Below are 14059 nucleotides of genomic sequence, written 5' to 3'. Positions count from 1 at the left end.
GCCACGGTCGTGTCCTCGTCCTCCGAGTTGGCCCGGCACGGCTCCTCTGCTGTCTCCTGCGTGGTTTGTGCTGTCTGTGTTGTCTGTGTTGTTTGTCTATCCTTTTTCTTTTTCTTCTTTTTCTTTATGACCTCCGCAGGCTTCCGGAAGCAGAGGGGCGCGTCCGAATTTGCCGCCTCAGTTTCGGAGTCTGTTGTCAGCAGCCTCTTCTGGCGACGGCAGTAGATAGGGACATCTATTGTGAATGAGCTTTAATGAGCGCGACGCGCTAGCTCGTCGTACCAGGCTTGGTTAGCCTATACCGACGGTGTTAGGGTGAGTGAAACCACGGACAAGGGGGTACACATGCATCTGGAGCATGCATGCGTCGTGCTTGGGAAAAACCCCTCCGTCACCATTTAAGGTTCATCCGGAGGGAAGACCGTCCCGTGTGGGAGGTGACCCGCTTAGCCGTCGCGCTTGCAGGTACATGGCAAGCCATGGGCTTGAAAGCGCGACGTTTCCAGCGGGGGCCACGAGGAGGCGGGGTCACCAGCGCGAGGCTCGGTCTCTTGCGGGTCCGCATGATTTCTCATGTGGAGATTATAGACGTCTAGACACACTAACTGTTGTTAGTGCCCGCGTGGTCTAGACGGCTGTACCGGGGTCTGGGTTGATCCTAAGTTCCACTAACGTTTTCTAATGTAGTGTTCTCTCTATATTTCAATACTGCTATTGCGAATTTTGTGAAGTGTCCGAATGTGTCTTCTAGAACGAGTTCTCTGAGCTGGCAAGGCCAGTTTATGCCTGTACTGGTGACGGCTACCATAAGGGTTTCTCTTTCTTTGCGTAGGTGTGGGCAGTCGAAGACAATGTGATGTACATTGTCCGCCTGTCCACAATCGCAGATGTCTGATTCTAAGGATTTCATGCTTTTTAATATGTTCCTTATGTTACCGTGACCAGATAGAAGTTGTACGACGTAATGGTTTAGGACCACCCAGTTTGCTTTAAGTCTTTGGCGAACGTTCTCGAAAAACTCATGTGTTATCTGGCCTTTTGTTGAGTTGGTCCAAATTTCCTGCCAGGCATCGAGAGTCTGCTCCCGGATGCCTTTTTGCAGTTTGTTTTTTATTTCTATGGATGGTGTTGGTTGTAGTGTTGTGAATTCTAAGTTTCGGATTTTGAAATTTTGATTTCTGCTTAGATTGTATTTTGCTCTTCTCTCCTCTAAGAGTAGTTCTATCGGTATTGCGCCTGTGATTACCATTAGGGCATCGTATGAGATTGTTCTATATGATTTTGAAACTCTGATAAGGGCATGTCTTTGAGTTTTGTGTTAGAGTCTAATGTGATGTGAATTGTTAACCTTGTCTGACCAGGCAGCAGCGGCGTAGGTGAGTATAGGAACAAAGACTCCGTTGTAAATAGTAGCTAGGGTCTTGTGGTTAAGTCCCCAGTTGGCTTTGGCAATTGTAGCGAGAGCGTGAAATATCATTTTGCTTTTATTTGATATTAGTTGCAGGTGAGGAGTTATGTTTAATCTTGTGCCAAATTTGACACCGAGATATTTAACGGAGTTTTTCATTTTAAGTGAGCAGTTCCCGATCTTGACTGTGGGAGGTCTTCTAATATCTAGAAAGCCTTTTAGCAGAATCATTTCTGATTTCTGTGATGAAATTTGGAGTTTTTGTTCCCTACACCATTCTAAGATTGTGGCTGTGATGGAGTTTGCAGTTGTTTCCAACTGTAATCTAGAGTCTCCTGAAGTGAGGACTATTAGGTCGTCCGCGTAAGCAATGACTTTGTGGCCTAGACTATTTAAGCGATTTAGAAGTTCGTCGAATATTAAGTTCCAGAACATGGGTCCCAGGATAGAACCTTGAGGGCAACCTTTGTTTACTGATTTGCGGGATATGAAGCTAGAGGTGACTATCTCTGCTGTTCGGTCAGAGAGGTAACTTTGAATAACTTTGTATATATTTTGCGGACAATTTCTATTTTTTAGGTTCCAGAGGATGCTGGGCCACCATACCGAATCGAAAGCTCCTGAGATGTCGAAGAGCAGACCTATCATATATTTGTTCCGAGAGTAAGTTACGTGTTTTCTTAATTCAACCATGGCGTCTTCTGTTGACCTTCCGGGTTTGAATCCGAATTGTCTATCAGAGGTGAGCTCATGGTTGTGCAGAAGGCAGTGGATCTTATTGGCCATAAGCTTTTCTAGAATTTTGCCGAGGACTGGGAGGAGAGAGATCGGCCTATAGGACTTAGGATCGCTCTCCTCTTTCTCTTTTCCTTTAAGTAGCACACGAATCTGAGCACGCTTCCATTGTTTTGGGAATACGCCGTGGGTTAGGCAATCATTAAACAGTCCTGTGATTTCCCCATTTAGGGTAGTCCAGGCCCGTTTAATGATTACGTTTTCTAGTCGGTCGTGTCCGGGGGCTTTATTCGGTTTAAGGGATTTTACTATTGTGGCTATGTCTGTTTTTAAGAATGGGGGAGAATTTTCCGTGGCTGGAGGTGACGACGTCTCCAGTCGGATGTTAATTTGTCTGTTTGTTTCGTTGGTCGTGTTATCGTCTGGAACTAGGTGGGCTAAGAGTTTGTCTATTGTGTCGCGTAGTGTGATTGTTTGTTCACCTTGTATTTGTATACTTTCGCATACTTTGTCTGCTTTTAGTTTTTTGTTTGCTATTTTGTATGTTATTCCCCATGCGTTTTCGTTTCCTTCCTTGGAGACGAAGTTTCTCCAGCTTTTAAGTTTCGCGGATCTAATTTTTGAGATATATTTGTTTCGGAGGGTTCGATAAGACTCTCCTAAGGATTGCCTTACCGATTTCGTTTTTGTTCTTTGATAGATACGTCTTGCCTCAGTGACCTCTTTTCTAAGTTTGCTTAGTTGCGGAGTCCACCAAGGGACGGATTTCGGGAAGCGTGTTTTTTGCGGGATGGATTGTTCTGCTGCTGTTATGATTTTATTTTCTATTTTCGCGGCGAGTGATTCTGGAGTTGAGGTTTCTAAGGGGGGCGGGTCGTCTGTAGTTTTGTTGGAGAGACAGTGGTGAAATTTGTCCCAGTCTGCTTTTTTAACGTTGAACCTATTGGTTCTGACTGGTCGGCTAGAAGTGTGGAATAGTTGGATGGAATAGGTTATTAGACTGTGGTCGCTCGTGGTCGTACTGTCATGTACCGACCAACACCTGATTTTGTCGAATGAGTTTGCACACGCTAGAGTGAGATCAATGTTAGAAGTTCCTCTAGGTGTGTTGAATGTGAAGGTTGCGGAAGGCTTGTTAACTACGAAGAGTCTGTGTTGGGAGATGAAATCTTCCATTGTCTCCCCTCGAGGATCTGTGCGTTTGCTGAACCAGAGGGGGGAGTTCGCGTTTGAATCTAAGCTAATTATTATTTTATGCCCCTTGAGAGTTGTAATTGCTTTATCTAGGTGGGCTAAGTATGAGTCTATGTTTTCGCAAAATTGGAGATACGCGTTGATTATGTAGAATCTGTCGTCTTTCGTGCAGATTTCTACGCATGTGCAATGGGTGTTGCTTATTTGTGCGATCTTAAGGGCTTCTATTTCGCTGTTGAAAATAACTATTGCTGATTTAATTTTGTCCGCGGTAGAGATTTTTGAAAAGCGTTTTTTGTCGGTTATGATTTTTGTAGTAATTCCGAAGCCTGGGATGGAGTTCGCGTTACTGTAGGGCTCCTGAAGCAAGAGTATATCTATCTTTTTGTTTGTCGCTATCTGTCTGAGTTCGTCAGTTACTGTCTTAGAACCTCCGGCGTTTATTTGTGCTACTTTTAGGATTCGTATGCTACTTGTGTTGCGTCTAGTGGATACTGGGTTTATAAAAGTTGAGGGTTTACTTACCATAATCCGTTTTTGAAGTTTGTATCTCTAGGGCGTGGCAGAAAGCGGGGCAGTCCTTGGTTCTGGATGAGTGGTTGTGTGGCTTGTTGAATCTCTTGCAGTTTACACATGACGGGCTATTGTTCTTGTTTGGGCAGTTGGAAAAGGAGTGTCCATCTTCAGCGCAGTGGCCACAAGTTTCAATTGTGGCCCTGCAATATTTGGCAATGTGTCCGAAGGCCTGGCACTTATAACACCTACTAACAACGTTATAGTCTTTAAGAGAGCACGAGTGCCAACCTAGAAAAACACGTCCTGTTGCTGCGAGTTGTTCCCTAATTTCTGGTGCTGTTTCAATTATCCAGTTTGTGGTGTCCTTGGTTCTGTCTCCTGATTTAAATAGAATTTTTACTTTTTCCGCGAGTTCTGTTTCGGTTAGGTGTTCTAAGTTTTGGCTTCTCAGGGCTGTGAGGAGTTCTTTTTCGTTAGTGGAGTTAGGAACTGAGTAGATTATTATTCGCGGTCTCTTTTTAGCGGGTGATTCTGTTTTTAGTCCGGCGTTTTCTAGGTTTTTATTTCGTATTATTTTGTCTAAGTCTTCTTTAGTGTCGGTCTCTATAAGCACTCCGTTGTTTTTTATTTTTCTTACGTTTCTTATTTTAATATTGTCCTTTGTTGGTGTTATGTTTTTCATTATAGTTTGTTTAGTGTTTTCGCTGCTGCAGGTGTCGTTGTTTAGTCTCGGGTAAACTGTGGTCACAAAGCGGGGTGTAGATTTGATGGAGGTGATTGTCGTGGTTCTGATGTTGGTTCGTGCTGCGTTCGCGTAGGAGGTCGGTGCTGTTGTTTGTTGTTGTTGCGGGGCCTTGCTGATGTTGTTCACGGTGTGAACTACATTGCTGACGATTTGGCTGAGCTTCTCTATTTTTCCGTGTAGTGAGTCTTGTTCCTGTGTCTTGTTTTTTAGTGTCTTGTTTTCTCGTTCTATTTTTTCGGCGTAGTCGTAGGCGTCCTTGATTATGTTTTTGAAGTGCCTTGCATCTTCCGATGGAAGGCTGTTCGCAAGCTCACTGCTGAACGTGAGAAGAATCAGGAGCGGCGAGGGTTCACTGGACTCTTCCTCTTCGTTGTTGTGGCGTCTTTTGTGTTCTTGCTCCGTGACAGAGTCGGCCTTCCTCTTGAGCTTCTTTTTCTGCTCGATGGATTCTCCTAATTTTCGGGCTGCGCGGGACTGGACAATCTTCCAGTCATTGTCCAGATCCATCTCCATGGTATTTTATCCGCGTGACCGAGTCACGCGGCCCGGAATTTAAGTGCAGGTTTTTAGTTTTAATTTTTAATTTTTGCGCGAGAAAGAATTTTTGCGTTTAAAGTATTATGTATGTTGGAATTTGTGTTCGTAACTATGCACCGTTGCTAGGGAGCTACGCGGAAAACCGTATACCTGGACGGGATACCGTTATCGTTTACCGTTACCTGGCCGGCGACCCTTGTAATCCGGGACGGCGCAGGTAGTCAAAATTTACGGACGCGAACAATTTGAAATAAATGTTTATGCTTATAACTTTTTTAACGTTAAAACAATTAACAAATGAACTGCACAAGGTTGTTGTTGGTAAAAAACACTGCACGTTGGTACAAAAAAATTTTAATTTTCGTCACTTTTAAACTACCGTTTACGAAACGACGCGGATTAACTTCGGAGCGACTAGTCGCACGTCCGTTCACCTCGGCGGTTGAGAGCAGAGTCAGTAGATAGGGACATCTAGTGTGAATCCGGTCGCCGCGAAGGCGACACGGATATGTTTCCTCGCCCTTGCGGGCATACACAGCCAAATTACCATCTACCCCCAGTCCAACCACTGTCATGGAGACAGGCCAAGGAAAAATCCGCGCGTGCCATTGAGACGTTTGCAATGGACGAGTTCTTTAGCCGCTAGCGCAATTATGGTTTTACCCCCTTTCGCTAGCGCCCACGGGGAACCACGGGGAGGCGAACTCGTGACGCGACGCCTCGCGTCCACTAAGCGAAGACCTAGGAGAAAGGATGGGAGTTGGGAGGGATGGGTAGGGGTTTGGGGTAATTAATTGGTGGGGACGTGAGTCGTCCCCTTCTGGGTCCTGGGAGGTGCAGGTGTGTGGAGGTACCTATGTGAAGCCCTTTAGCCAAAGGGCTTCCCTACAGAAGTCGGAGAAAACCTGGAATGCCTCTGGAGACGACACGAAGTGTTGTGCCGCTTCCGGCCATTTCCAGTCTCCGGTTGGAACTACGTCGCGGAGGGCTTCTCTCTGCGGTTCGAAATTGGGGCAGTCGAGGAGGAAGTGATCGACCGTGTCCGATCCGTGACCACACACGCACTCCTCACCGTCGGAAACTCCGTACGCGTGTAGGCGCGATCGGAAGTGTCCGTGGCCGGTGAGGACTTGCGTGGTGTAGTGGTTCGGTTTCGTCCACTTGGCCGCCACTCTCTCCTCTATGCTTTTGAAGAAGGCGTAGGTGGTGCGGCCCTTGTGGGAGGAATTCCACATGGATTGCCACACCTTGTACGCCTCGACCGCTAGCCTATGCTTTGCATCGTCGGCCCCCGCCGGAACGACGATGCTACCTAATCTGGCGTCTTTACCTTTACGCGTCTCGTACAAGGCTTTGGTTTGCCTGAGCTTAACGTCAATGGGTACAGCACCGGCCACCACGCACACGCTGTCCCACGATGACCGGCGATATGCGCCGGTCATCGCGATGAGAGCGCGGCGCTGTGCGGCTCTCAGCACCTTGAGCTCCCCCTCCGTGCACCGGTCGGCCCACCCGGCAGCAGCGTACGTTGCCACCGGGATAAAAACCCCGCGGAACACGGCGGAGAGCGCTCCGAAGCGGAGCCCCCATTCACGCCTCGCCAGTCTACCCAGCTTCGCGAAGAGCGAGCCGACCTTGTCACTTACGTAGTTGCAGTGGGTTCGAACACCCATGCCCCTATCAAAGTGAACGCCGAGGTACTTGACGAAGGGTTTGAAACTTAAGGGCTTACTTCCGATCCGAATGGTCGGTGGCCTTTTAACTAGGTCTAATTTTGAAGCGCGGACTGCCGTGCGTTTACGGTCTGGGCGCGATCCTCCCCGTCGGCCTATTTTGTCTCTCTGAATATATCCGCTGCGTAGGACAATTGCCTCGGATTTCTTCTCGGAGATCTCTAATTTTGCTGATCTGCACCAACTTAGGATCAGGTCAACAACTCGTTGACCCTCGATCTCTAGGTCTCTACGGCAGTTTCCGCCCACGAGGACGATGAGGTCGTCCGCGTAGGCGACGAATCTATTCTCAACTGAGGCCTCGAGAGACCTCAGGAGATCGTCGAACATCAGGTTCCAGCACGCCGGACCGAGGACGGAGCCTTGTGGGCATCCCCTCGTCGCGCGCTTGGAGACTCTTTCCGTTCCGACGGTGATACTGACTTTGCGGTCCTCGAAGTAGTTGGAGACCACTTCGAAGACGTTGCGCGGGCAGTCTCGATCCCTAAGACTCTTCAAAACTAAGGGCCACCAGACGTTATCGAAGGCTCCGGAAATGTCGAATAGCAGCGCTATCACATGCCGATGCTCCATGGCATCAACCATGCGGCGCAGCTCGACAATTGCGTCTTCAGTCGACTTTCCGCGCATGAAGCCGTACTGTCTGCTGGAGATGCGTCCCGTTGCCATCGCCGTCTGTTCGAGTCGGCTCTTAAGGAGCTTCTCGAAGGTTTTCCCTACGACGGAGAGGAGACAGATCGGTCGGTAGGACTTCGGGTCCTTCACGTCCTTGCCCTCTCCCTTCAGGAGCACTCTGAGGGAGCCCTCCTTCCAGGTGGGGGGAAAGACGCCCCAACGAAGGCACCCGTTGAAGAGGCGAACTAATTGTCCTAACACTATTTTCGCGGCGGCCTTCAGCACTCGGACCTCGATAAGGTCCGGTCCTGGTGCCTTGTCGTTTCTGAACGTGCGAATCGCTCCCGCGACCTCGTCCGGTGAAAACGGAGAGGCGTCCGCGGTGTTTGACGCGACTCGCGCGTTCTCTCTAGTATCTCGCTGCTCGGGCGTGTCATCTTCCGGCCGGTCGTCCGGGACGTGTGCTTCCAGAAGCGTTTTGGCGGTCTCTATCGCGCTCGTGGTGTTTTCGTTGCCTCGCCGGAGGGTGCTGATCACCCTCTCGACACGGAGCTTGTTCGCTTGCAGCTTGTACACGATGCCCCAAGGCTCCGTGTTCCCGTACGACGATACAAAGTTTCGCCAACTTTCGAGTTTCGCCCTCTTCACCTCTCTGCTGTAGTTCCGCAACGAAGTGCGGTACTCCAGCAGTTTTTGGAGGCGTGAGGACTCATCTCTTTCCCTCTGGAAGGCACGTCTCCGTCGGTAGACAGCCTTCTTCATGACTGTGAGCTCTTTCGTCCACCATGGGTTGGACTTCCTAAACCTACGCTTTATTGGCATCGACGCGGTGCAGGCATCTTTAATGATGTCTGTGAGCGTTTCAGCCATCCCTATTGTTTCCTCCGCTGACTCCAGGCTCAGGACTTCGAGCCTCGACCGTGAAAGATCGGACAGGGTCTCGGAGAATCGCTCCCAGTCGGCTCGACGAGTGTCGAACCGAGAGTTCGCGGCTCCGCGATTCCCCGTCGCGGCTCTGGGTGCCCGCAGCCTGATGTCAACGGCGTTGTGGTGGCTGGTCGTCCACGCACACCTTACGTTCCAGCTCCTGATGAACGGAGACATGGAAGGCGACGCCAGGGTTACGTCGATGTATGACGACCCCGTTGGCGTCCAGAAGGTAGGTGGCTGAGCTAAGTCGTTCACAACGTCCATGCTAAACGCCGCAATCAGAGTCTCGAATTGAGCTCCTTTCTCGTCTGTGCCCCGGGGGCTCCAGAGCGAGGATTGCGCGTTAGCGTCTGTAGAAACTATGAGTCTCTCCCCCCTCAGTGCGCAGAACACCTTCTCCAGGTGGCTGAGGTGCTTTTCAATTTCGTCGCTGTGCTGAAAATAGCACGACACCGCGTAAAATGAAAAGCCGGGTGCTAGCACTTCCGCACAGACACAGTGGGAGTTGCTGAGCTGCGAGACGAAGACCATATCGAAGTTGGGGTTGCAGACCGCAACAGCCGCCCACGGGGGTTGTGGTTCGGCTGCTGCCAACCTCACTCCGGACCCTAGACCGCTAATTTTATATCGCGCGCCCAGTTGGCTGACGTATGCCTCCTGCAATAGCAGGACGTCTAGCCGCTTCTGGGCGATAAGCTCGCGGACCTCTCCGGTAACTGCAGCCGAACGTCTCATGTTCAGCTGCAGTATCCTAATGTCGGAGATATTATTGGGTGGGGGCCTAACAACCATAATCAGTTCGAGAGAGCGACTGATTAATGGCAGCTATGTACGCGGGGCAGTCCTTGCTTGTCACGAGGTGGGAGGCGGGTTTCTTACCCCTGACACAGTTGACGCAGGTGGCCGGTTTCTCCTTTTTCGGGCACGTCTTGATTCCGTGCCCCGTCTCCGCGCAGTGGCCGCAGGTCTCTTTTTCCGCTTTGCAGAACTTCGCGGGGTGGCCGAATCCCTGGCACTTGTAGCACCTGGTCACGCTGATGTGGTCCCGGACCCTGCAGCAGCTCCAGCCCACATACAGCCTCTCCTTAGCCACTAGGAGGTCCCGAGCACGTTTGGAAACCTCAAAGATGAGGTTGCAGCGGTCTCTATTCTTGTCGCCGCTCCTGTATACGAGGTTTAACTCCTTGGAGAGGCTGGCCGCTTCCTCCTTGGTGAGGTTTTGCTGCAGGATCGCTGCCGTTGTCTCCTTGGGATCCTCCTGGACCCGCGGGACATCGAAAACGATGATTCGCGGGTTCCGTTTGGCCGGAGCACCTACGGTGAAACCAGCTGCTTTTAGCTTTGGATTCGCCATTAAAGATGTCACGTCGGTGTTTTTCGACGTGACCAGCGCGATACCCGAGCCCTGAACCCTGCGGACGCCCCTGATCTGCAGGCCGTCCGCTCTTGGCGAGACCAGCTCGAAGACCGCCTCCTTTGTCTTCGAGCTGTCCTCGTATTTTGTGGTGTCCATCGGCGTGATGATCACCACTTTCGGGGGGTCCTGCTTCTGCGTGGACCTGGCTGCCGCGGCGGACCTGACGCCGACGCGTTCGGCGTACGTGGTCGGCTTCTTGGCGGTGACGGCAGCGGCGGCGGCGGCGACGGCGACGGCTTTGTCTTGGAGTGCCTGGCAGGAGCGCTTGCACTCCTTCGATTCAGCCTGGACGGCCTCAAGGCGTCCCTCGAGTCTGCTGCTGTAAACGAGTGCTTTAATTAGTATATCGTTCAGCTTAGCAGCCTGTGAGCACAGGGCGTGCACCACAGTGGACGGGATGTCGTTTCCTGGCAGCGTTATCTCGTTTGCCAGCTGCTTATACGCCTTGGCGGCGCTGGCTCTGAGGGCTGCCACGGTCGTGTCCTCGTCTTCTGGGCTCGCATTTCTCGGCTCCTCGGGTGTCTCCTGCGTCGTCTGTGTCGTCTGTTGCGCCTGTTGTCTTTCCTTCTTCTTCTTTTTCATCTTTTTCGGCACCTCCGCCGGCTTTCGGAAAGAGAGGGGCACGTCCGAATTTGCTGCCTCCGTCTCCGAGTCCGTCGTTAGGAGCCTCTTATGGCGGCGGCGGGAGTCAGTCCCTGAGGAGGCGACCTCCATCGTGGGACTGCTCTGTAGTCACCGTTGGCTGAAACTAAAATTTAAGTTAGCCAGAGAAAAAAAAAAAAAAAAAAAAAAAAAAAATTTGTTTATGAAAAAGTCCTCAAAAAGTGTAAATAATTGTTTAAAATTGTTTAAACAAATTGTTTAAACAATTATTTAAACAATTATTTAGCGTCTCTGTGTTTTTGTCCGAACACTGTTTGAATTTCCCGCACTGCACTTGTCCTAGTCTGTGGCGGGAACTCGAGCTTCGTTTTTGGCCCCCGGAGGTAATTGCTGCCAACCCTCGAAAAATTTTTGAGGTTGGCAGCAGTGGTCCCTTTTTTCGGTAGAGAGTTTACTCTCTACCCTGCGGCAGCCAATCAGCGCGCGCGACGCCGCTAGCGCAGCGCTACCCACGCCGACGGTGGCGTCTCGAAGCTCGAGGTGGGTTTTCGATGTATTGGGCGATTTTATAACTTTCACAGTTTTTGCACGATTGTCACCATTTATATCACAAATTAAACGGCTCCTCAAATAAATAGTTTCCACGTAAACGGATTGTTCGTCAGATCGATATTCCCGGAGGAATTCGGTCTCAAAGTTCGGCGTGCCGAAGCACGTGGCGTGTGTTTTCCGGCACTGTTTTCTCGCACAATTTTCACCAAAGTCACACAATTTATATATCCAGCGGTTCGTCTTCGCGTGCTCTTCACCCTGGGCACCTTCTCGCAATTTTTCCTGATGTTCTGCTGCTGGAATCACGGATGAGCGGCGGAGCGATCTGACAGCTCAACTTCTCCCTGCGACACCTGGCGGCAGAAGTCAGTAGATAGGGACAGTTAGTGTCGTCGTTGTGAGTCTTAAGATGGGCTATGCCTGGGTCCTATGTGGACTATACTAGCCGCTCTCTCGACGCGTGCCGATGGTCTGGCTCTACCCTCGTTCGTTATCGTGACAGGGGAAGACAACGTGCTACTCCCGCTGCCACCTCGAGTCCAACCCAATCCAGGCACTCTTGACGGAGTAGTGTTAAAGTCAATTTATCTCCGCAAGAGGGGCTTCAGCCTGGCCCGAGGGGACGAACCCCGAGGGGTCCGCCCAGCATGCCGTTCGAATGGCGGAGTGGACAAGTCCACGTCTGCCCGTCACTCAAGTCGGACACGGGACGACTCCAAAGCTAGCGCCGCCTGATAGGAAGCGCAAGCTGGGTCCCGCGACTTGTGTGCACTAGCCCACCCTCTGTCCTTGCAATTAGAGCAGACCGGAGGTTCACTCTTCTTGCTACAGAGCGTGAAGGTATGCCCCTTTTGGGAGCAGTGACCGCACACGTCCTCCTTGAATTTACAACGCTTCGAGGTATGCCCGAAGCGTTGGCAACGGTAGCACCGAAGCACCTGGACGAAATCCCGTACACGACAGGAGTTCCATCCAAGGTAAACTCGGCTACCCCTCTGCTTCAGCCGCTGAAGATTCTGCGGACTGACGGCAACGACCCAGTTGGCTGTCTCCGGGGTCTTGCCAGCCATGCGGCTGACCCGAATTCCCGAAGGCACATCCTTCTGGTTCGCATCGCAGAGATTTTGCCTCCAAATACTGGAGGCAATTTCGTCCTTACCCATCCGACGCGGGACGTCGTAAACTAAAACCTCGGGGTCCCGCTTGGTGGGTAAGGAGACGGACAGACCCGCGCTCCGGAGCTTCTTATTGCCAACGAAGGCTTGCAGGTCCTCCTTTCGGTCGGTCTCGACGACGATGCCACCGGAGTGGATGCGTCGGACCGACTTTACTCGGATCGCCTCCTTCGCTGGTTTAATGAGGGACAGAACAGTAACCTTCGTAACTTCGCTGCTCTGTCCTTTTTCCTTCGGCGGGAAGATTTTTACCACATGCTGCGATTGTGGCCGTCTCCCCGCTTCCGGAGAAGCTCCTTTGCAGTCGACTTTGTTCACATGGGCGTAAGTCGACTGCGCGGCGTTGCAGGCCGTCTTCGGGAGAGTTCCCTTGGACGGCCCAGGTCGCATCGCACTCATTACGGCAGGACGCGCTTTTAGGTCCGCCCTGACCGCGGCGAGTTGCCCTTCGACGAAGCTATTCCGTTGAATAAGCTCCTGGACCAACTCGTTGAGTGCCTCAACCTCGGCGAGTATCTTTGACCCGGACTCCTTATTGACTTTCGACTCAGGTCGAAAGCAAAAGGTCCGTATTTCGGACACTCGCCTAAAGGCTTCGTCTCTTACGAGATCGAGAGGCCGTACCTTCTGCCCGGAGAACGTCCCCTTCGGTCTCCTGGCCCGGTTTACTGCGGCCTTGCCGGTGGGTGCGCCCGGCTTGGCTCGCTTCGACTTTTTGGTGACGGTTTGCCAACCGTCACCAGTAGGGTCCTCGACACGCTCGGGTGCCGACTGCACCTTCACGAGTGACGTGTCTCCGACTCGTTCGATTACTTCCACGTTACCGGTGTCCGGCGTACCTTCTACCGTGGGCTCGGTTTTCACCGAGACCGCTCGCGTGGGAGTCACACATCTTTGCAAGATCACACGAGGATTGGCGATATTAATCACCTTCCCGGATCTTGTCTTTCTCACAGACGCGGGGGGACTGACTGACAGCTGCATTTGCAGTTCCCGCGTCTGCGGCGACGGCTTCACTCCGAGTAGGAGCTGGACCCGTCGTCTTTGGACGCTTAGTTTTTTGTTCAATTTTATTCAGACCCATAATGTGTCTTGGTCTTTCATCCAGTGCGCTCCCCGGCCACCACCGACCCGCACAATTTGGAACCCGCCAAAGGCTGAGTTAGGGCTACGCACCGAATATAGTCTGCTGGCTGGGTCGGTTTCCTTACCCAGCCCGCGTCCTCGCCCAGCAGAACCCACTTGCCCGAAGCGTGTGGTCGTTCCAAGCCGATTGACTGGACCAGGGCTGCTTTTCTCGTCCAGCCGCCCATCTAGCCGAAGCAGAGGCCAAAGGTACGTGTTGGGGACGTCTCACCCGCAGGAGAGGGCCCCCTCAGATCCCAGGATCCTCTTTTCCGACGACAAGGGTCGCCACGCACGGCAAACACGTGGGAGACAGCAGTCGGAGAGGCTGCCTCTTCCTCTCCACCACACTTCGTTCAGTTCGCTGCGTATTTAAGAACACGAGCTATCCAGCGGTACCTTTTTCGTGGAGGCTCAAGTGTGGCTAGGGCACGTTTGCCCCTTGCGGCCTGGGTTGCCCAGGGGATTGATTGCATCCCATGTATTCCTGAGCCCAGCGGAGTGTTGTCTAGTGGCGTGTTCCGCCCACGAAAAACGGTCTGAAAAACCGTTTAACGTGAACTGGGGAACTGATGCCACGAGTGACAACAGTTCCCCAGTCGGAAGTCATACAGCACATACAGTGCTGTACAAAGAACACGCCACAGCCCGTATGCTAAATCAGGGCCTCGCCATTATGCGAAGTACTACATGTACGACGCACTGACGGTCTCTAATGCCTTCATCGCCGATACACCCATCGACTCGGCCGATCAACCCTCCTACGCGAGGGCT

The sequence above is a fragment of the Megalopta genalis genome, chromosome 11 (assembly GCF_051020955.1).
Source record: "Megalopta genalis isolate 19385.01 chromosome 11, iyMegGena1_principal, whole genome shotgun sequence".
NCBI lineage: Eukaryota > Metazoa > Arthropoda > Insecta > Hymenoptera > Halictidae > Megalopta > Megalopta genalis.
The sequence above is the reverse complement of the archived record's forward strand: the minus strand, read 5'-3'. Positions refer to the sequence as shown.